Source organism: Tyto alba, unplaced genomic scaffold, assembly GCF_018691265.1.
Source record: "Tyto alba isolate M040663 unplaced genomic scaffold, T.alba_DEE_v4.0 Super-Scaffold_2, whole genome shotgun sequence".
In the NCBI taxonomy this organism is placed as follows: Eukaryota; Metazoa; Chordata; class Aves; order Strigiformes; family Tytonidae; genus Tyto; species Tyto alba.
Window position 1 is genome coordinate 62,650,190 of NW_024881282.1, and position 22,417 is coordinate 62,672,606.

The window sequence follows — 22,417 nt, forward strand, 5'->3', positions numbered from 1 at the left end:
TCATGGAACGTCATGCTCACTATATAGAGGAGGGGTGGTCAGGAAGGAGCTCTCCCTCTCGCTTATGGGATTGCGATTGCAGAATCTTGGTATTTTGGGATCACTAGCCAGGAACAGGCTGGGTATTGGTTAGCAGGTGTTGAGCAACCAACCAACGCAGCTGATCACCCACCCTTCCCCCTCCCCACCTGGGAGTGTGGGAGGGAATTAGAGGGGTAAAGGGAGACTCTCAGGCTGAGCTAGGAACAGTTTAATAATGGTAATAAAATGAGAACAATGACAATAATAGAAAAAAAATATGAACGGGCAATGCACAATGTAATTGCTCACCACCCACTAACCATGGATTAAAATATCAGTAGAGAAAATGTACAATTGGCTTGGGTAGCAGGGACTAGATACCACTGCTGCAGCCAGAAAAACAAACTAGATCTCTGAAATCTGGTCCTAACGACTGCCCTTCCATCATACATAAATGCATTTGGCTCCTAGTCTAAAGAACTTCAGTAGCTTCAGCTGTATTAAATGATTTCATAGAGGTTTTTTTAATCCCTTTTTCAAGCAAATGAACGCAAAGACCTATAAATAGGTTTTAAATTACTGTCTCTATCACACACAGTTGTGGAGGACATGAAATCTCCTGGGAGTTTGATCAGTGTTAATTAAATAAAAAAAAATCTCCATAAGGTCTAAAGCATGCTTAATGAATTAACATGGAGGCCCCATTGAGCAAAAGCCTTTTAAACTCCAATGAAACAAATCAACTCACATTTTATTATTATCCACTTAACAAATTTAATCTGTCGCTTTATATCATGTGAAACCACAGTTTTTCATAAATGCTAATTAAAACCATTAAAAATGGAAATCTTCTTCTAAAGGGCTTATGCAAAGTGTGAATACTGATGCAAAGAGATAGGCCTGGTTTTTCTTATGAATGAAAGATAGTACTTCTGCTATAACAAACTGTACTTGAGAAATCTGCTGGGAGTAAGCATAGATGTCTAAATAAATTTGAGACAGAGAGGAGCTTGAAAAAGCACCACTTAAAGGCAATTGTTATTGCCATTTCACTGACAAGGTACCACTGGTTTTGAGGAATGCCTTCATACTTGAACAATGAAAAGCTGGAGAAAGGAAAACAAACTAAAACAAAAAAAATAAAGCACCTGATTTGAATCCTTAGAATCCATACATATTGAAGCTAATTTAGTGATCATCTATAACTTGATCCATGAGTTATTAATGTGTGGGAAGAGCGATGGTTATAGCAAAACAGCAGAACAGAGTCTGGAAGGATGCTCAGAGCACCCGAGTGAGTAACCCTCAGCAAGTCATAGGAAGTGAGGGAATTCACATGCTCCACATCCCTTCTTTGGCAACTGGTTTTACTCTGCCAAATTTTTTCCAAGCATGCACTGAGGAGCATGTGATTGCTGCCAGATTTTCTGCTCTTAGATCCTAAACAGGATGGCAAATTAGTAGGAAGACACATAAAAAATTCACAGTTTAAAAATCTGCTTAAAGTCCATGTAAGCAGCCTTTAAATCTTGCTTTCTTTACACATCTGAACTTTTGTTTGTCTTTCATTTACAGAGTAATTTTTTTATTTTTTACTCAAGCCCTTCAGACGAATTCATTTCTCAACACTTCAGCATAAATCAGAAACAACATTAGAGCCACCTACACAAAATCATAGAAAATAACAACTTGAAGGAAAGCACCTCAGCCATTTCCCAGATCTACTGTGTGATAAACTGTACCCATGTCATTCCTGATGAATGTTCATATAATATGATTTTTTAAATCTCCAGTGGTAGAACTTCCTTCACAGAAAACCAGACACTTCTTAGTAGCAGCATGTGTAGTCTTTAGCATAAACTCAGTTTTCACTATTACCTGGTTACTACTATTTGCTAAATCAAAAATCACTTACTTTTACTTTATTTTTATATTTACATATTATTTATATTATGTATTAAAATATATATACATAAATATTATACATATTATATAATTGTACAGTTATGTTTATAAACTTTATAACATTAACATTTTACTGGCTACTTAGTTTTATTAGACAAATATGTCTCACTATTAGAAACTGTGGTTTTTAGAAGCTGCACATCACGGTTTTAACACAGTGACTATTTTCTTTTAATCTCAAGTATCCTAATTATCAGATACTTAATTGCAGACCTCCAAACAATATTATTTATCTATAAACAACACTTGCTGTCTAACAAGAATTTACATTATCACACACCACAACATAGATTAAATAAACTAAGTTTACCAAAAAAGGCTGGCACCTCTTACTGGTAGATGATACGGTATTTTACTCAACTGAGGAAATTCAAGACGGCTCTGAGTCACTCTCATTCACATGATGTTCAAGTGCCCACACAGAAAAAAAAATATACACAACTTTTTAGACCAGAGACCTTATACTTCAAATGTCTTAGAACAGTGCTTTCACTCTAGTTTCACTTTTTGTCAGCATAACACTCTGAAAATGAAATTTTGCCAACATGGGTGCATATCCTTACACCTGTTTCAGGAGACATTAAGTTGGCTCAGCCATTCCAACAGGGGATTTTTCCTCCATCAGGGGATTCTTTACATACTTTTGAGCCAAGATATTGTCTTTAGCCTTTTTCCTAAAACTTAGCATGGGAAAAGCACAAAATGAAGGAGCACTACTGTGGTATCTGCAGTTACAAAACCAGCTTCCAATGAATGGGTCAGAACCAGAAGCCACTTTTGTCACCTCTCTCTGATTCTGTGTCATAAGCAGGTGAGAAACTTGAGGAGACAGAAAAAATCATAGCAGTAAACCAGATGTATTTAGGAAGGGAGAAAACTGAGTCATTTCTGAAAAGTCAATAGTCGAGTTCTCTCTTATTTTCAGTAGCACTGTTCAGAAGAAGGGGAAAAAAAAATAACTATAAATCAACATGTTGGGTGGCAGCAGAAATAAGGTGGTAAGAAGGAAAAAAAGGGCCAGATAGACAAGCTAGAGAAAACAACAGGGCATTTCCAAACTTAAAAATTTAACTATGGGCATATTAAATTCAAAAAAGCCAATGGGAGTATTTAGGCAAAAACAAGATAGTGATTTGTAAAATGTCAGAATGATGTGAAAGAGTCAGACTGAAAAAAAGCCACAGGTTAGCACAAACATAGACATCACCCTTAAGCTGTAGTGATAAAACAAAACTGTCATGGACGATGTTGCAGTTACTAACAACAGAGTGATATCTGATCAGTAAATAGTTATTCTATTGGGGTTGGAGCATTCACAGCATTGAAAAATCAGCAGTGATTTCCACATTGGGTAGCAGGCACATGCAACATGTTCAGGACCTAACAAACAGAGTCTCTGAAAATTTTGAGAATGATTCAACAAAATACATAAACACATGAAGAATAAAGAGAAACTTGTATTCCATCAGAAAGGAGAATGACATATAAGTGCCAGGATAAATGTTTTATATAAGGTATATATGTTTACAAAAACTGAGTGTAAAATGAAACCAAAGCAAAACGGTAACACTAAAATTTACAACATATAAATAAAACTGTCTTGTGTGTATGTTCATAGTTTATCGTGATGTTGTTTTATTGTGTAAGTCAGGCAGCAGCTTTGCATTTCATATACACTTTTTTATTCTAGCTATTGCTAATCTTTATGTCTTTCACTTTTCTACCTTGTGTTTTTATTACCTTATCACCAACAGCCTCAGTCTTATTAAGAACATGACATCTTATTTTTTAACATATTCTGAAATAAATAAGGCAAATGGAGAAACTTTCTGTGTTAGGCAGTGGAAGTTAGAGGGAAAAGGATCACAAAGATCCCGAAACTATAGTGAGTCATTTGGACATGACATGGCGACAATCTGATGGAAAAAAGGTACTGATAAAGATGTGGTCAAGATACAAGAAATTAGTCCGAACAGTAACAGCAAGGAAAAGTCACCATTTTGGAATTCAAATGCATGAAATTAGAAGAGCTTCTTAAAATTACAGCAAATTTTATTTTAAATTAGCTGTTTAGCATCCAGTCCTGCCATAACCTCTTCTCCTACTAAGCAGACAGTTTTTTTCAGGTAAATGCATAGCCCTCCTTCCTTCTTTGTCTATGAAGAGAAAGCTCCTGATCACTGAGGGTGAACAGAGAAGAGAAAAAGAGGATTCATGATACTTTCCACCCAAAACTTCTTTCAAAGCCACAGGGAGCTATTCATCCTGCATTGTAAACACGTATATAGATGCGTATAGGTATTCTGTTCATGTACACCTATATATTGCCTCCACGTATCTACACAGTTCCAGGTACTCAAACTACATCAGAAGCTGGGTGACACTGGACTCAACGCTTGCACAGTGTGCACATGCACAAAACAAGCGCACGTAGCACAACCTCAGCGCAGGCTGCACCTCTAGAGCCACGGTGTGCACATTTAGGGGCACCTCCTCTATGGGAAGGCCAAGCCCTTGGATGCAATTTTCCCACAGAAGAAACTGGTGGAAAAGCATAACTACATTTAAGATCAATTTAAAAAAAGGCATGCATGGTCTCCTGTTTAAACATCACATGGTTTGCAATATGTTGAAAGAATATAGATCCCCCTTTCTTTATATCTAAAAATATGTAGTGACATTTGAAAGAAGGAAGTATGGTCCAAATATAGATGTGGGAGTTTTGAGCATTGTCATCCTGTGCTGCTAAAAGCTATAAAATAACTAAAAACCCGTTGTTCCATACACACAGAACCATTACCAGAAACTGAGCAATTACAGGACATTTTCCATACATTCAGGGCAAGATTTTGATGTCTCTCCTCATGCTTAACAGTGCTTTATTTCTTGAGTAGCTTCACTTATGTCAGTGGTAGCATTCATGTAATATGAATAAACATATTCTAAAATTGTATTATTTTAAAATATCTATTTATCGTTCTTTTAAAATGTAAGTAAATATAAATACATGCTTCCATTTTTGTGGGTTTATTTTGGAAGAAACTTTTTTTCAAGGATAAATGGACCGAAAAAATCACTGATATATTTTTAGCAGACTAAAATAATAAAATGGTTACTTTAGATCTTAGTTATGTCATGAAAAGATAATGGTCTGGCAATGCATTTAGAAGTCAAGATATTTTCTGTTAATTATTACTATTAATTGAAAAAAATGTTCTAAGTGCTTTGGAATATATGATGGAAGTGATTGCTACTAGGAAACAAAAAACATCTTGGATTTTTGAGAGCAATCCCAGCATTTTGTGATAAATTGCTGAATGCACCTATTTGTATACAACATCCAGTTCTATACACACTTTGGGGACAGTAGCACATGAATAGACTTCTTGTCTCTATCAAATTTGCAGAATCTGAGTGACAATAAAACATCAGTTGTGAGGTTTTTCTTTTTCTTTTTTTTTCTTTTTTTTAATAATCCTATTTAAGTATAAATTGGCCTAAGAAGGAATGGAAAAATCAGGACCTGTTTATGTCCTCAGTGTCAGAGATTTTAAAGAACACACTGTCATTTTTTTTTCTCTCTCTCTCTCTCTTTCATCTAGTTTCCTTTTTCTTGGTCTGAGAAACCTCTGATAGTCTGTCAGAGGGGAGATTACCTTCCTACTACCTTGAACCCAGGCCAGCTACTGCATATAGAAAATAAATTTCTGTATTCATCACTGTAACATTCTAAAACTTCTGACCAAAATCAGCAATGGTGATGCAACTTTGTGTCCAATGCCATTTATGCCTACTTGCAGTCGAGAGGCAAGAGGAAGTTAGCGTACGAGAGTCTAATTCAGTGTGAAGTCATTAAATTACACCAGATTCTACATCTTTCAAAATCCCGCACCAGATTTGCTGCTCTGTCCTTCATCAAAAGCACAACAAAAAGTCAAGAGAAGAAGGATCAAGGCCAGGAAACTATTCTTTCACCTCCACACACTGGGCTTTACATGGCTGGAAATCTTTCCTCCAGAAAAGCCGAACTGGAGAAGCGTGGCCCCAAGGAGGGCACCAGAACTGGAAGAGGAGCAAGCCACCAGCCTTGACCTGGCTGCAAGACGCACCGGAGGGCAGGACAGGGACAGCCATGGCTCCTTCCCTAGTCAATCTTCCCTTTGCCCTCCCCCAGCACGGACAGGGATGCACAGCTGGAGCTCGGACAAGAAGCTGACCCAGGCCAGGGCACCGGCCAGTACCAACAACTAACTTGCACACACTGTTGTAACAGTGATTTTTGGCAGCATATATCGAAGAATATGACTCAGCCAAGAACAACAGACCTGTGTTTGAGCATCTTAGCACCGACCTTGTGAAACACTACAATAGCCTGGAATAGCATCAATGTACCCAGTATATCACATGTAAAATTTTACACGTAATAATGAACTTTACAGCATCTTCATAAAACAGAAAAACACGCTGGTGTTAGCATTACTCTTTCCCTTAATAGATTAGTTCTCTCTATTTCATTAGCCCTTTAAACTATGATACAAAGCATTTTATGGCAATTAAATGTCTTTTCCTGTTTGCTCGATACAATGACCCCCAACCTGCTCAGAACATCCCTGGGCATCACTGTAATGCAAACAGATAATTTAAAAATATTTTAGTTCTCACAGATTTCTGCAGTGAAATTATGTCTTTCGATTTTTTTTTAACTAAGTAATATATTTCAATCGGTAGTATCTACTTTCTTGTTTCTATTTCCTGAAGAAAGAAATATTCTGAAAAATGTTACCTTTGGTAATGCTGCGGGCACATGATTTGCTGTATGCATTTTCTGTATTGGCTTTTCAGACACAGAACATGTTCTCCCTCGGTTCTGAATGAGCGACTGTGTCTTCCCTTACACAAGGTCATGCTATATAAACCAAAGTCGCTTCCTCTTTTTCGCAGAAAACTCATTTCCCATTTATTAAACAGCAATGTTAAGCTGTGACTAATGCAAAAGAATAACTATTTTGACTATTGTCAGCCTCTCAGAGAAATGTCAGGATATTATTTTAAAATTATAAATAATAGATATTTCTAAAATGCTGTTCCTCTAACACAATTCTACTAAAGAGGCCATGAAAAATAGCACAGTATCTTTTAACAAGTGTCCAACACCACATATGATAAAAAATCAAATACAAGTGTTTAGTCTAATGAATAAAAATATTATTCAGTATCAGAAGCTAAACAAAAAAGAGTACAATAAGGTCAACTGCATTTAGAAAAAAATAACATACGTAAATATTTTAACATCATCTTAAATTATGGGTATGATTTTTCTCTTTATTCTCTTTAAGTGTATTCTCTTTAAGATTCAAGCAAATCAATACAGAAGTTGTGTTACATTTTGCAGTCTATCATATTTTATAGATTTTTCAGTAAAATTGTGAGTATATTTAGCAAGCATTGTGATGGTTAGATTCAGAAAATAGAATGTGGCATTTCATTATTGACACTCAGGGTACAAAACATATTCTCTGCTCTGAAAATGGCTCTGAATCCAATTTTTCTTCTATTGTATTTGGTGCTGAAAGGTATTTTTTGTCTGTATGAACTTTAGATGTTTTTCTGACTGATTCAGGAGCTTTCAGGAAATAAATTGTTTATGTCAAATCTCATTTCTTCATTAATGTTGCATTTACTGTACACAAAAATGGCATCTCTGAATGGAAAGAGTACTGTTCACTTCATGGAGGTTTACAAAACATTTTTCTGAATCTGAGGCAGTCTTTTCCAAAGCTGTCATGTATATGGTTTTGCTTTGGGCATGTTCTCTTTTTTCATAAGAAATTTTTTTCCAGGCAAAATTTTCAGGATTTTTTTTTGCTTTTGTTTAGAATTTTATGATGCACTTCAGTACATTCAAGATGCAGTCAACTCTGGTTATTTCTGAGGTACATGTGCTTCCTAGAAACATCAGATGTAGTACGATCAGGGCTAGTTTGTACCTGCGAAATAGGTCACCACGTTAGAAAATTTCTGGATTTGTAGATGTAGGTGCCTACAATCTAAAGGTAATTCAGTGCTATTAGGAACCTCTGGCTTTATAACTTCTGACGCACTTAGTGCATGCTTGTAAGAAGTAACATATCTGTCCAGGAAATCCTCTGGTCAAGTGCTCCTGCTCTTCCCCTAAATAAGGATCAACACTTAGGATTTGACATTCCTAATACATACAAGCAACTTCCAAATCCAAAGTCCAAGAGTACATAACCGCAAAGATTAACAACTCTCTCCTCATATTTGGTTTCTAAGTTCTTTACTATAATCAGATTGCTTGGTATTTCTGAGTTTTGCCATTGGAATTGCAAGTGACCAATATACACACTGACAGTTCACAAAATTTTCGCACTGCTGTCAGTCAGGCCAAAACCACAGCCCTTCTGCTGGCCACGGAGGAGCCAGGCTGGTAGCCCACTAGTGTACAGGAACCACCTGGGTTCCTCCCACCCCTGCTGAGAGCGCACTGAAGGCCACATTCCCATCTTAACACTAGACATAACAAAATCTGATCAGACCAGGGTTGTTGACCCTCAGGCTGTAATTTTAGTTGATTTCCACCCACGCTACCCTTCTCAATACTCCCACAGTTTCATTATATTGCTTCACCTGAAATTCCCTGACTAGATACCCTGCTCCCCACCCACACATACAAATGCTGCGCCTCAACATGCTATTTGGTTTGCACACTCTTGTGAAAAAACTTTAAGGGAAAGTGTCCCTCCCAAAAAAATCTCCCTTTTCTGTAGTTTAAACTCACTGCAAATTAAATCCTCAAACCATAACAGCTATCATGGGACGCTGAAGAGTAGTAACAGCAAATGTCAGAAACTGATAAGTCACTGTTAATAGCTCTTAATAAATTCCTTATTTGCAATGAATATATCTGCTCTTTGTGTCCAGTCCTTCACTCAGCATCAGTAGCAAAATCTCTTCAGCCTTTAGAGATGAACCAGACCTTCTAGCCTGTAATATTACATAGAGTCTGCTGTGATAGGCCATTCCAGAGCATCCTCTAAGAGCCAGAGCTTCTGCCCACTTTGTCTCTTTCTCTGGAATTTTTGATTGCCTCGACAGTCATGCTGAAGTAGAAAAAATGAAATATAACTGGCATTTTAGTTATTATCTATTCTGTTATAGGAAGTTTTCTATGCTTCCCTACTTACTGGTTACTTCTTCTTTATTCAGTATGACTAATTTGCAAACTGATAACAACCTAGTTCTTGTTAGAAACTCCCAGGAGGTGATGTTGTGGCAGATGCTGGAGTTTAACTGCTGAGTCATTGTGTCATCTGATCATACAAAAAAAATACTTCTAAATTTACATATATATATCAAAATTAAATCAAAATCACTAGATGGTAGTAAAATTATTTGTTCTGGATCTGTATTTATAGGTAACTACTGTAAAGCACTGAGGATTGAGAAAATTTACTGCATACCTTTACAGTGGAGTGGCATGTTCAGTAGGACAGAGTGCCTGAGCTTTCTATCCATCACTTGGTGGGACTGCATGTCCCTGTCACCCTGGGAGTGTCCTTATGCTATAGTGTTTCTCAAACTTAAGAAGAAAGAAAACGCTAGATATATAGCCTCAACTGTCAGTCCTTAATGTAGAGAACCAGCATAGGTGATGTAACATTTTCTGACATTGATTTCATCAACAATCTATGGAAAGATTAGTTTATTTTTAAAAGCTCATTCAAATGCATGATAATGACAGCAAATAGGAAGACGGAAATAAATTATATATAATAATTAAAATAATATAATTACCAAGACAAGGAGATGACCAAGGTATTGATGGCCTCTGTCCCTCCCAAAATATCTGTAGGAACACAGAAACCCAATACAAATACTGCAGGCTGGGCACCACCACAGGCTGTGTCCTCAGGAGGGAGACAGGTAGAGAGGAACCCAGTCAAGGGGTCCTAGTGGTTCCCTAGCTAGGGAATAAAGAGAGGCAGGAATATAACCTGTGACAGCTGGGCATTGCCAGTAGTACCTACCAGTCCATGCTCATTATATGCTTGCCGTAGGCAACCTAGTTGTCCCACTTTTTCCCTCAAAGATAAAAACCTAATTTCATTAATGAAATTCTAAGTTTGATGTCCCATATAGGTTCCCTTGACTAATACATACCCCTTATGTACCTCTTCTTAAAAAAGATTGCTACATACTCTCCATTTGATTGCCTGCTATCTGAATGCTCAAACTATCCAAATTTAGGAGAAGAAGGAACCAAGATATATGGGAAGTATTAGCCATTTTCTACTCAGGTAATTCTATCTTTAGTCATGTATTAACAAGGAAATGTTTAATGACAAATGATAAATAAGCAAATAAAGCTTTTTCTTTGTGGTAAATAACTGCATGTCATGCAAGAACAGGAACGGTAATTATTTCTTTAAAGTCAAAAGGAGACATTGTTGGAGTGATAGCTATACAGTGACAGACATGTCCTATTCTGGCTTGTGATTTTATTCATGTAGCTTATCATATGACATACATACTTTTAAATTCCCTGGGGGGAAAAAACAAACAAACACACAAACAAACAAACAAACAAACAAAAACACACAAAAAAAAAACCCACCACACACACAAGAACAAAAAAAAAAAAAAAACACAACAAAAAAAAATAAAAACAAACCCAAAAAACTGATTCCTGAAATTCATGCAACTGAAGTATAGCTCCATACAAACCACCCACCCCATTGCACCTTCTTTTAAATGAGTAGCCAGTCATCAGAGAGCATTAGATATAAGAATATATAAGTAGCATGAGATCCATGATCCTTTCACCTCTCTGGGTGCATGTAACATGGGCCTTACTCAGTGAGAGTCTGGCAGCTTTGCCCCAGTGACAGCAATCTCCACTGCTCCCTAACATCATTGTCCTCAGCAGGCACAACATGCTGCAATGAAGAAGACAGTAAAAATGTTGAGTGAAAAGGCTTAGGGTTCTGGCTTCGGTGGGAGCCCCACGCAGGGAGTAAGGTGTTAGGTACCGAAAGATATTTCAGAAGAAATCGCTGCTGCGCCGTGTATCCATCCAAGCACCATCAGTAGACATCCCTAACCCGCACTCAGCCACTAGAGGGAACACGTCCATGCCAGAATTATTAACATACGAAAACCAGATGTTTGCATTTTCTTAATTGTTTATATTCCTTGTAGAATTTTTTTATCAAATTTGTCACCTGCATAATGTTTCTGAAATGTGCTCTACTGAGCCGTTTCAAATCAATGTACAGCATTAAGGCTTAAGTGAAACTGAAAGTTTTTGAAGTGAAAAATTGTTACCTGCAATTCAACTTTTTGCAACACAATCTGCCTCATTTTCTTTCAGATTTGCAGAAAAGCCCGACAATATCCCTGAGAAGTTTGTGAGTGAATCTGAGTTAGAACTTTTCAAGGAAAACAGCCTAACAGAAAATGCTGAGTCACTAAAGAATGCTTTTTTGCAGAAATTAAAATAATATTTAAATTAAGTTCTCAATTTTAACTTCCATTAAATTTCTGGGCAGAGCAGAAGTGTAAATTGCAACACCAGAGAAGCAATTCTGCTGTCCTTTCTGGCTTTCTTGCATCCCAGGAGAGAGACACAACCAAGAAGCTCTTGGATATCACTGACTTGGCCTATTTTCTAGAAGCTCTTTCAGTTTGCATAAACAAATGAGAAAACTTGTTGAAGCAGGATTTATTTCCTTTTCTTATAAGGTGAATGTACAAACTAGAGGCATATTTACTACTCTGGAACTTCTTTCTCCAATAAATTTGTAAAGTTTCTGGTTTATTCTAAGACAACCCAGGAATTTTTAAGGTCAGAAAATTGTGTAAAACAGAAAATGTTTGGCCCATTCAGATCCACACTTCCTCATAACTATCCCAAACAATACCATGTTTTGGGTTTTTTTCTTTTATAGGAAGCACACTTATAGAAATACAAGAATTCAAATTCTGCTTATAATTGATCTTTCTTCCCTTGTACTTAAAAAGTCTGCAATTCTATGTCTGAGCTTGTCTGACTTACAATTTCATCTGGACCAGTTACCTATTTGTTAAAATGTATGGAAAATCATTATTATTTCATATGAGTATTTGCTTTTAAGATGAAAAAAGTTTTACACAGTCTTGACCCCTGGCCAGAGAGAAAGGTATTCACCATATATGGCACTCCAGAGTACATGGCAAGACCAGTATATCTTCAGTAGATATAGAAGGAAATTCCTTCAGCTATCAACAGGTGAACCTACCAATGTAAAGCAGTACATCATGTAGACAGTAAAATATCTGTCATACAGATTGTTAATATGGTTTTTAAAGTAGTCATTTAAGATCTTAAAAGAATTTCCACAAATAACTAGTAGACAACACAATAGACAAAAAAATATACATATGCTGCAATTAATAAAATATAAAAATATATACTTCAGATGGGTTGTTAATATCTACTGAAAAGACTGACCTTTAAAGCACCAAATGAGGCAGTTAAATAAGGCAAAAATATGGTGAGATTTTTTAATTATTAAAATGCAACTAAAAATTAAAATACAAAATTTAGACTAGGGACAAGCTAGGTTCTCACAAAATCATCTATACATTAAGGAAAAGACTTTTAAGAACCATTCGGAATAGTGTTGTATTACCGCTAGGACAAAAATACTTCAAAAACCCATAAGGTGGCAGCAAACTCCTTTTTAGTTGAGTGCGGTAACTTTCCTCTTTTGTACAAAGATGATGTTTTTGATGTGCTTCAACGCCGCCCCCCCACTGTCCAATTAACACCCCAAAAAGTTAGTACATCAGTAGCATATGTATTCCTCTAATTTAAAAAGTATTATTTCTCACCAGGAACATCAGATGCTTTCATAAAGTAAAACCAAATGCCATTTAGATCCCTGGGAAAAAAAAAAAACAAACCTCTCGCAACGAAAGGACAGAACATGCCCCACTGTGAACTGACTAGTAACTTCTTTTCATGACAAATCAGCTGATCTCAGTGCTCTGGCTATTGAATAAGCATAACTAATAACACAGCTTATGTAACAGTTCACTGTAATAAAATTAGCTTCTCAAGTTTTCATGTTACTGAGCTCCATGCCATTTTAATACTCAGTATCTCATGAAAGCCTGTATTTGCAAGCAGCATGGAAAATATGTTGCTTTTCACAGTCATGTTTACAGCTAAGAAATCTCCCCATCTGTGCACTAGAGAGGCTCTCTGTCAGAAATTAACAAGCTGTATTGTATATGAAATATTCTCATTGCTTCTTCAACTCCACGGCTGCAACAAAGTCTCTGTGGTGCTGACAAGACTGTAAGAGTCTCATTTACAAGCCCTGTCCTGCTTCTCAATTCTGCTAGATGCTGGAAACATGTTACCATATGTTTGGGCTTCCCCAGCTAGATTTAATCTTTCTGCACTGAAAATGTGTCCAGGCAGAATGAGTTGTACTGTTCATCTGTCAAACACTGCAAAACACAGAGTTATGGCTAGACTCCTGACCATGCAGAAATCCCCGACACGGATACTCTGAATACACGTTCCTAATCTCAGTACACATACAGTTAGCCTGGTACTTCTGCAAAGCATTTGATTCACTGAATCTATATTGTACAAATAGTCCTGCAATTAATTTCATCACGCTTTCTGATTCTGTACAAATGCTAGCCCATAGCACCCATATAGGCCACATTCACAAACACACACAAAAATCACAGTTAAGTGTACATAGCAGCCATTTTAATTTTGGTCATGATGTACACAAGCCTAACCACACTACTGGAGTTTATATTTAACAGCAAGAGCTTGTTTCTTCAGTTTCCAAATAAAGATGATTTTTATGTCTGCTACCCTGGCAACCTCAGCCTGGAGTTTTGCAAATCAGCTAGGTTAAAGCTGTTCAACTTGTAAAACATACCAAGGATGAAGACTTGCCCTTCTGAGTTGTCAGAGCCTTCCCTGGCTTCATCAACAAATTAATGACAGAGCAACTAGTGAAGATCCATAACAGTAAGGCACAGCAGCCTGTGGAACTAGACCTGAGCTAGATGACAGTCCCTCATAGGCTACAGCTTTAACAACTGCCACTTTTTCCTTGCCTGTGAAGGAGCAAGGAGGACTGAATTTGCCATTTCCTGACTTTCTCACAGGTGTTTCCTATTCCTAGGCCTCTCCTAACTTAGTTCTTGTACAGTTCAATAGACACTGTTTTCCCTGTTTCTGCTTCCATAAACAATTACCAAATGTTGCATTTTGTCAGCTGAGACAAAAGAAGTCAGGGCACAGTATGCAGATATATAAATACCCAGTGTCAGGATATTCCTCTTACCTTTAAAAATTACATCCTTTTTTATCTTCATTTCATGCATTACCGTGAGCCATCTGGTTTTATGCTTTCCTGATTCCATAAGATCATATATTTGTCATAATTAATGCACCAATATTAATGATTATACAATACTTTATATCAAAAGAAGGAAAAAGAATTAAACAAGTCCCACATCTGCTAATTAAATTAATGTGATATCAGCTGTGAGCGAAACTTGTCAGAAAACTGAGCTGGTTTAGTCACAAAGATTTATCAACGGAGCTTTTACATGGAAAAACTGTGACCTTTAGTTAGCACTACACTTTTTCCTTTGGACTTTGTTCAAAAGCTAAACTAACTTTGACTCTTGGGGCAAAGCAAAATAAGTAATAAAATGTCTTCTCCATGTAACAAAGAATAATTCTTTGGGCAGCTGGAAGACATTCCTGCTTTAACACATACATATTTTGGGAATGGTTTAATGAAGCCATAAGAAATACAGTGGTCTAATTCTGAAATATTTTAAATATTGAATACACAAATATTTATACATGGAATAAAATCATGGCATGGGAAAGACATCTTCATTCAGCACTTACTTAAAGATTATGAATCAATGACAGGAATAAATTCTCTGATGTCATACAGTTATTTGTTTCCCTCAGACCTAGAAACAGTTCTTAGCATTGCCGCCTTGGGCAATGGAAAACATGGGCCATTCATACTGCTACTTCTTGTATTAGTGGTTCCCTCATACCTCTCCCTCTTCTCTATGTAAGTTGTAACAATCTCACTTATTTATGTAAGCTGAACCCCTAGGAAAATCAAGCTTTTTAAGCAAGACACATCTTGGAGCTTTTATTTGTATGTAATTTCAACTAGAATGGTTGGTATGTTTTTAGAATAGAGAACAGCACTGCCAGAGGTGTATTTCTTACCATTGTAAGAAGTTACAAGCTTCACTCTTTCATTCCATCTTGTTTTCTGAGATGCCTGCTTAGTTACGCCAATTTAATTGTTTTCAGACCCACATAATAAAAGAGGCTGCCGTGATCCAACCACACCAATGTGGGCACAGAAATGTGCACATAGGTACACTTAAGAAGGAAGGGAATTAAGAAGGCTTTGAGGGAGTCAGTGGTGATTTAGATGTATCTCAAACTATAACCTGAGGATGTTGTTTTCACAGCTTTGGCCTATCTAAGTCAAAAGTATCGCAGTCCCCTCTGGTCACTTGTTTCCTCCCATCCCTTGATGCCAACACTGGCAGAGTGAACTAATTCAAATAGGTAAACTGGCAGAATACTACCCTTGTCTAGGTTTTGTGCTGGCTTAGGAAGATGAGAAAGTTCACTGCAGGATCAGACCAACAGGAAAGAGGTGGCAAACCCCTGTAGCCAGAGGTGTGGGACAGCTTCCTGCTACCACCAAGTCTGATCACCTCAAATTCACATGGAGAGTAACGTGCAAAGGGGCAGCATTTCACTGGAAATAAGTCTGTGGCTTTCAAAAGGAGGAAGGTGGCTGGGGCTTCAGGAACCAGAAGTTTTTACCTTACAAAACTTAGACTGATGAGCTGGGAAGCTTTGGAGACCAATAATTAATCGTAAATGACTAAGTGATGCCTATGATGTTATTTGTTTGGTTTTCTACTTCACATAAAAGTAATTATATTTTAACTTTATTCCATTACTTTCTCAAATGCAACTTCAATCCCTTAGTATTGTGAAAGGACAAAAGACAGTAGCATTCCCATCACTAACTGATTCAAGCTTTGACTAAAATTTGGCTGGGGGATGGAGTTACACAGGATAGATTGGAGGAAGAAGAGGCAAAGAAACTGAAGACATCTGTGTAAGATGAATACCACTGGCTAAGGTGTTTTGCATTATGCCCACAGCTAGATAAATCAAAATACTACTGACTCAGCACCCAGATTACCTTCAGGTCCCATGAGTAATTTGGTTGAACTATTTGGTTGGGTTTCTACAACCCAAAGGAGCTTTCAGGGTTACTCTCTTCTGTATTTCTACAAATAGTCTTGCTTTTGATTAAGACTAAGAGAAAGCTGTATGCCTAATATCTGAGATAGACTAAGCAATATTTCTTGGAACCTTATTTAACAGTTACTCCCAGTGAAGTTGTTAATTCATACAGTCCCCCTGCCACCTTTGCTAGGTTCTAACAGATGCCCAGAGGCCCTTCCAAATTCAGCCGTTCTGTGATTCTGTGGTTCTGTGGTTCTGTGAAAATGAGTTAAACTACTCTTGCCTCGAGGCTGTAAATACTTACCACAGCTAGGGGTGATCTGACAATAAAGAGTGTGATTAACTAAACATCAAAGATAAAAAGAAATTGCTGTCTCTAAAGGATTAATCACATCACCCTAAAACTGGTATCTAAGTAAGCCAGATGAATTACTCACTAGTAGTATTTATTTCTTTCCATAGACTATAAAGGGAGCTCAGAGTGACTAGCTGTGACTCATACATTTAACTCCTACACATCTAAAATGGAACGATGTAAAGCTCTTGCTTAATAATGAGAGACAACTGTATTTATCTTCAGAGGGAATACAAAAAGTTGTAGACTACCCTACAATCTGCATTTAGACCTGAGCAATAATGATGATTGGACAGATTTCTACTGAGCAATGATCTGTAGCAAAAGTAGGTACTGCCATCTGCAGCACTGCTGTTACCCTGCATACACCTCCTGTAGGTAGCTCTTTTCTCCCTAGTAGCTGGCGTTTGTTCTTTTATTTACTTATTCTGATTTGGGTCTTGTTCTTATTTTTCTTCAGATTTCTGCTTCTTGTAGCTTTTAGGAACATCCACAGATAATAGCATCTGGCCAGCTGAGGCTTCTTCAGGCTGGTTCATGACTAAAAATCAAGATTAAGAATATTAATTAAGAATTATTAAGAATAATAATAATAATTAAGATGTTATTAGCCACAGATAATGATTTACACAGTACATTTCCCTCACACAGTTCACTTAAACACACATACACAGTTACTAGTTGAGGCAGAAGTTAAAAGGCCAACCTCAGCTGCTTACTCAGAAGAAAAGGGTCATATTGATGCATCAGTGGCTTGTACGTAGGCGTTGAGAATAGTCCCCCCAACGGTGCTTTGTTTCACTAGTTCTATGTGCAATCCTGTAGTATTCATCTGCATACAGCAGCCACCACTGCTTCTTGATGTGGTCTGAGCTACACAACCCATTGATGATAGTGTAAGCTAGTGGCCAAGTACAGATTCAGCAAACTCTGTATGTCCTGAGTTTATCAGTTCTTGTGGATTCAAAAGGATCACTAGTCTGTGGACATCCTGGAAGATCTTCTTCACATGCTACTTCTCAGCATGTACTTTTCCTCTCTTCAGACTACCGTTTTCTGGTTACTATTTCTCCATCCACACCCACAGATACTCATAGAGCCCATCCACACAAATTCACATAGAAAGGGTTCTTGTGACGGCCACAGGTTCTTATTTCAGGAATGAGGACTGCTGGCAAAAGATGAGGTCCAGCTGGAAAAGGTGGCTAACTTGGCAATGCACCTCAGTCAAGTGGTATAAGAGTTAACTGAGGGAACAGAGGTTAGTAATAGCACAAGAGGCAGGGTAGTGGGAACAAGAGATCCCTCAGGAAGGGTTAAAAAGGGCAGGAGTTCCCTCCCCACCCGTACGCAGTTGCACACAGCTTGGGAGGAATAAGGGCTCTGCATGCAGATGAAGAACTATGACATCGCTGGTACAGTTGCTATCTGTGGAAGAACTCAAATGACAGGACCTCACTGATGGGTGGACACAAGCTCTGCAGAAAAGACAGACAGAGGAGAAGAGGAGAGGGCATTGCCTTTTATGTGAAGGAGCCTGTGAAGAAGTAGTTTGAGTGTGTGTAGCTCTTCTCTGGAACAAGCAACAGAGTGGGTGAGGATAGTGAGGGTCAGAGAAGAGACCACTGAGGGTGGCACTGTAGTGGGAGTTACAGACCACCTGATCATGGTCCAGAAGTGAATGAACCTTCTTTTAAACAACTCAAATAAGTCTCTAGATCACAGACTCCGGCTCTTATGGGGGACTTTAACTTCCCTGACATCTACTGAAGGGGCAACACATCAGGATGACAATCTAGGAGGTATCTGGAGGGTGTCAGTGAAAACTCACCACAGATTTTAGATGGGCCAGCCATGATCTTGAATGAGAAAAACGGGTTGGCAATGTGATAATCAATGGCAGCCTTGGCTGTAGTGTCCAGAAAACAGTGGAGTTCAAGATCCCAAGGAGAAAGGCAAATATACAGACCCCATCATCAGGACAGCAAGTTTTACCTTCTTCAAGAAACTGATGTATAGGATCCTGTGGGAGAGATCTCTGAAAGTAAAAAGGAATTCAAGAGAGCTGGCAGGTCCTTCAGGGAAACCTCCAAGTACACAAAAAATTCCATCCTGATACTCAGGAAAATGAGCAGATGTTTCAGGAGACCAGTTTGCCTAAACAGGGAGCATGGCTAAGCTCCACTGTAAAAAGGCAATATATAGGAGGTAGAAGCAAGGGATGGTCAGATATTCAATGCCTTCTTTGCCTCAGTCTTCACCTGGCCAGGTGTCCCTGGCCTTTGTGCTTAGAGACAGGATTCAAGAAGAGAACTATCAGCAGTGGAAGGGAATAGAGCAGAACACCTTTAAGAAATATTCAACCATACAAATCCATGGGATCAGAAGGTATGCATCTGATTTCTTATCATCACCATGAGGCTGCTTCGCACTGTATATGAAAGACTGTAGAAATCAGAAAAGGTCCTGATGACCAGAGGAAGGCAAATATTGCATTCATCTTAAAATCTTGTTGATCTGAGAAACAGAATGTGTCCTCTTGGAATCACAGAACATGTCCTCATGGAAGCTATCTCTGGGCACAAGAAGGCAAAGAAGGTGATTGGGGATAGACCCATGGATATACCAAGACCATACCATGGTTAACAAATCCAATGTCAAATGCCTTTTATGATGAAACGACATCTGTAGATGTGGGGAGGACAGTGGATGTCATCTTCCTTGGCCTTAGCAAGGCCTTGAGGAGATCTCCCACAGCATTCTTGTATTATCTATGTTGGGACATTATAGTCTAGGTAGATGAGCTACTAGATGGCTGTACTGGTTTGGGCTGGGATAAAGTTAAATTTCTTCATAGTAGCTTGTATAGGGCTATGTTTTGGATTTGTACTGAAAATAATGTTGATAACACACTGATGTTTTAGTTACGGGCTTACACAGTGTGAAGGCCTTTTCTGCTCCACACGCTGCCCCACCAGCAAGTAGACTGGGGCGCACAAGACACTTGGAAGGGACACAGGTGGGATAGCTGACCCCAAATGACCACAGGAAAACTCCATACCATATGATGCCATTCTCAGCAATAAAACTGGGGCAGAGGTGTTAGCAGGGTTTGGCTGGTCATTGGTCAGTTGATGGTGAGCAACTGTTTTCTTTTGAATCATTTGTTTTTCCTGGGGTTTATTTTCTTTTGGTTTTGTTATTTTGTTTTTTTTCTTCTTACAATTTTTTAAAAATTTCTTTTTAGCTATTAAATTGTCTTTACCTCAACCCATGAGTTTTCTTCACTTTTACCCTTCTGATTCTCCCCCCATAGTACTGAGGGGGAGTGAGAAAGCGAGCGGCTGTGTGGTGTTTAGTTGACACCTGGGGCACAACAATGAGTAAAAAAATTGTCTGGTTCTTCAGGCTGTGTACTGGGCTATTAAAAAAAAACAAAACAAAACAAAACAATAAACAAAACAGGACTGCAGCCACTAAATCAAGGGAAGTGATTAATCCCCTCAATGTGGCACTCATTAAACCACTTCCAGTGGGGCTTCCCACTGTGTAGGGCCTCACATTCAGTTTGGGGCCCCTTGGTACATTAAAGACATTGACCAACTGGTGAGAGATCAGCAGAGTCACCAAGGTCATCAGTGACTGGAGCATTTGCCTGCAAGAAGAGGCTGAGAGAGCTGAGCTTGTTCAGCTTGTTCAGAAGAGGCAGCTTCAGGACAACTTAGAAACCATTAAGAGGATAGAGCCAGGCTCTTTACTAATGTGCAATGGGAAAATGACAAACAATGCCCATAAATTGAAAGATGGGATGTCCTGACCTCATACAAGGAAAACATTTTTCACTATGAGTATAATTAAGCACTGGAGTATGTTGCCCAGTGGGGGTGCATGAACTCTATCCTTGGAGGTTTTCAAGACCCAAGAGGACAAAGCCCTGAGAAATACAGTCTGAGCGTTGATCCTGATCTGACTAGGAGGATGGAATCAGTGAGCACCCTTCCAATCTGAATGGTTCTGTGAAATATTATTTTTCCCCTCCATTGTTTGTATGCAGTGACAAATCATGGATAACTCTGTGAATGAGAGTGGACATAACTGAGAATGGTGAGGCTCCCATTCGCATTCATGCAGCAGCAACTCTGGAAATCCTACCTGGCTTTCCAAATTAAATTCTTAATTTTCTTTGTAGGTGGGGACCTTAAAAATACTTACAAAAATTAGTATTTTAAGAATAGTATCCCCTTTCCTTCACTGAACCCTGAAGTACACCAAGATTACAATATGTGGTATTCTAAGATATCATTGTAGTTTGATGATCTGCTTCTCACCAGATTTACCTTCCCTTCAAAAGAGAAAATAAAATAATGAATTATTTTTCCCACAAGAAAAATTGAACAAAAATTGTGATGGCAGCCAGGGTAGAATTTCATCCTTAGTTATATTAGAATTTCAAAGCTGAAGGTACACTCATGTTATACTATACTAAAATGGGGTTTACAATTTAAATCGTAATTTTCTCTGAAAGCTAATTCAAAATCACTGGCATTTTATAATGATCATCCAAAGATGTGAAAGTCTGTAAAACAACTAGAGCATTCTCAGACTTCACAACAAGACTACTTTTAATGTAATTATAGCAATTAAGACCCTTCTATTAATAACTTTCTTTTCAGATTAACAAGCCACTTATGTAGTACAATATAAAGAGGCTTCTAATTACAGTGACAACACTGTGATTTTTGAAAACTGTTTAATAATGCGTGATAAGTGACTGCCAACTTGCGTTAAGATGTTTTAGGAATCATGCATAGACCTGATGTTTGATAATCCTGTTCTGAAGACATGATTTGAATTGCAAATTGAATTCAAAGGAAAATGAGCATTCTTCTGCCAGAGGGAGTAGAATCTTTATTTGCAGTGCTGAGTAGACCTCTAAAAGCATTGCAGTACTTGATAAAACAAGTCTGCAATTTGTTGTTATTTGATGTAGCTGGACACCTGATGCAAAGCACACTGATGACAGAAAAACTTCTCCTAATAATTGAGTGGATCAAACTCTTAAGCGAATTATCTGGTTTAAACAAGGCATCCTCTCAACAGGAAAGATAAACTAGTCCAGAAGAAATAAATAGATATATGTTATTTGACTTAACTAACATCAGGAAATTGTAAAATATTAGAACTGAGTCTCTATTTGATTGCTCCAGAGAAATGTATCTATTTTAGGTATTTATGAAGTTGCTCCCTTGCTGCATATGAAGCTCTTGGATTCTTTAATATTTTTTTTTTCAAATACCACATGGGTTTAAGAATGAAATATTATTCATATTTTATCCATGAATACTGAGATACAGAAACATCAGATTTTCAAAAGAGAAATCAGTAAGATTTAAAAAATGCTACCTGACTTTTTTTCTGAAATTTTTATCTCCAGTAAATTATCTGGAGTCATGTAACCATTTCAGGTTACTGAGCCTAGGGTGAATGATTTCTGAGCTATATGGTATTGACAAGTTTCAAACTGAGCTACTAAACTGTGACAAGTTTTTGGGGACACAGTTTTTCAGAAGTCTGTATTACGGCAAAGTTAGAATCAAATTCACCTATTCTTTACAAAACATGAAAAGAGAAAACCCAGACTTACTTCCTGCAAAAATTCAAGCATTCTTTGCATAGATTAGAAATATTATACTTACAGTTGAATGTATTTTTGGAGGGAATAATTGATGTAA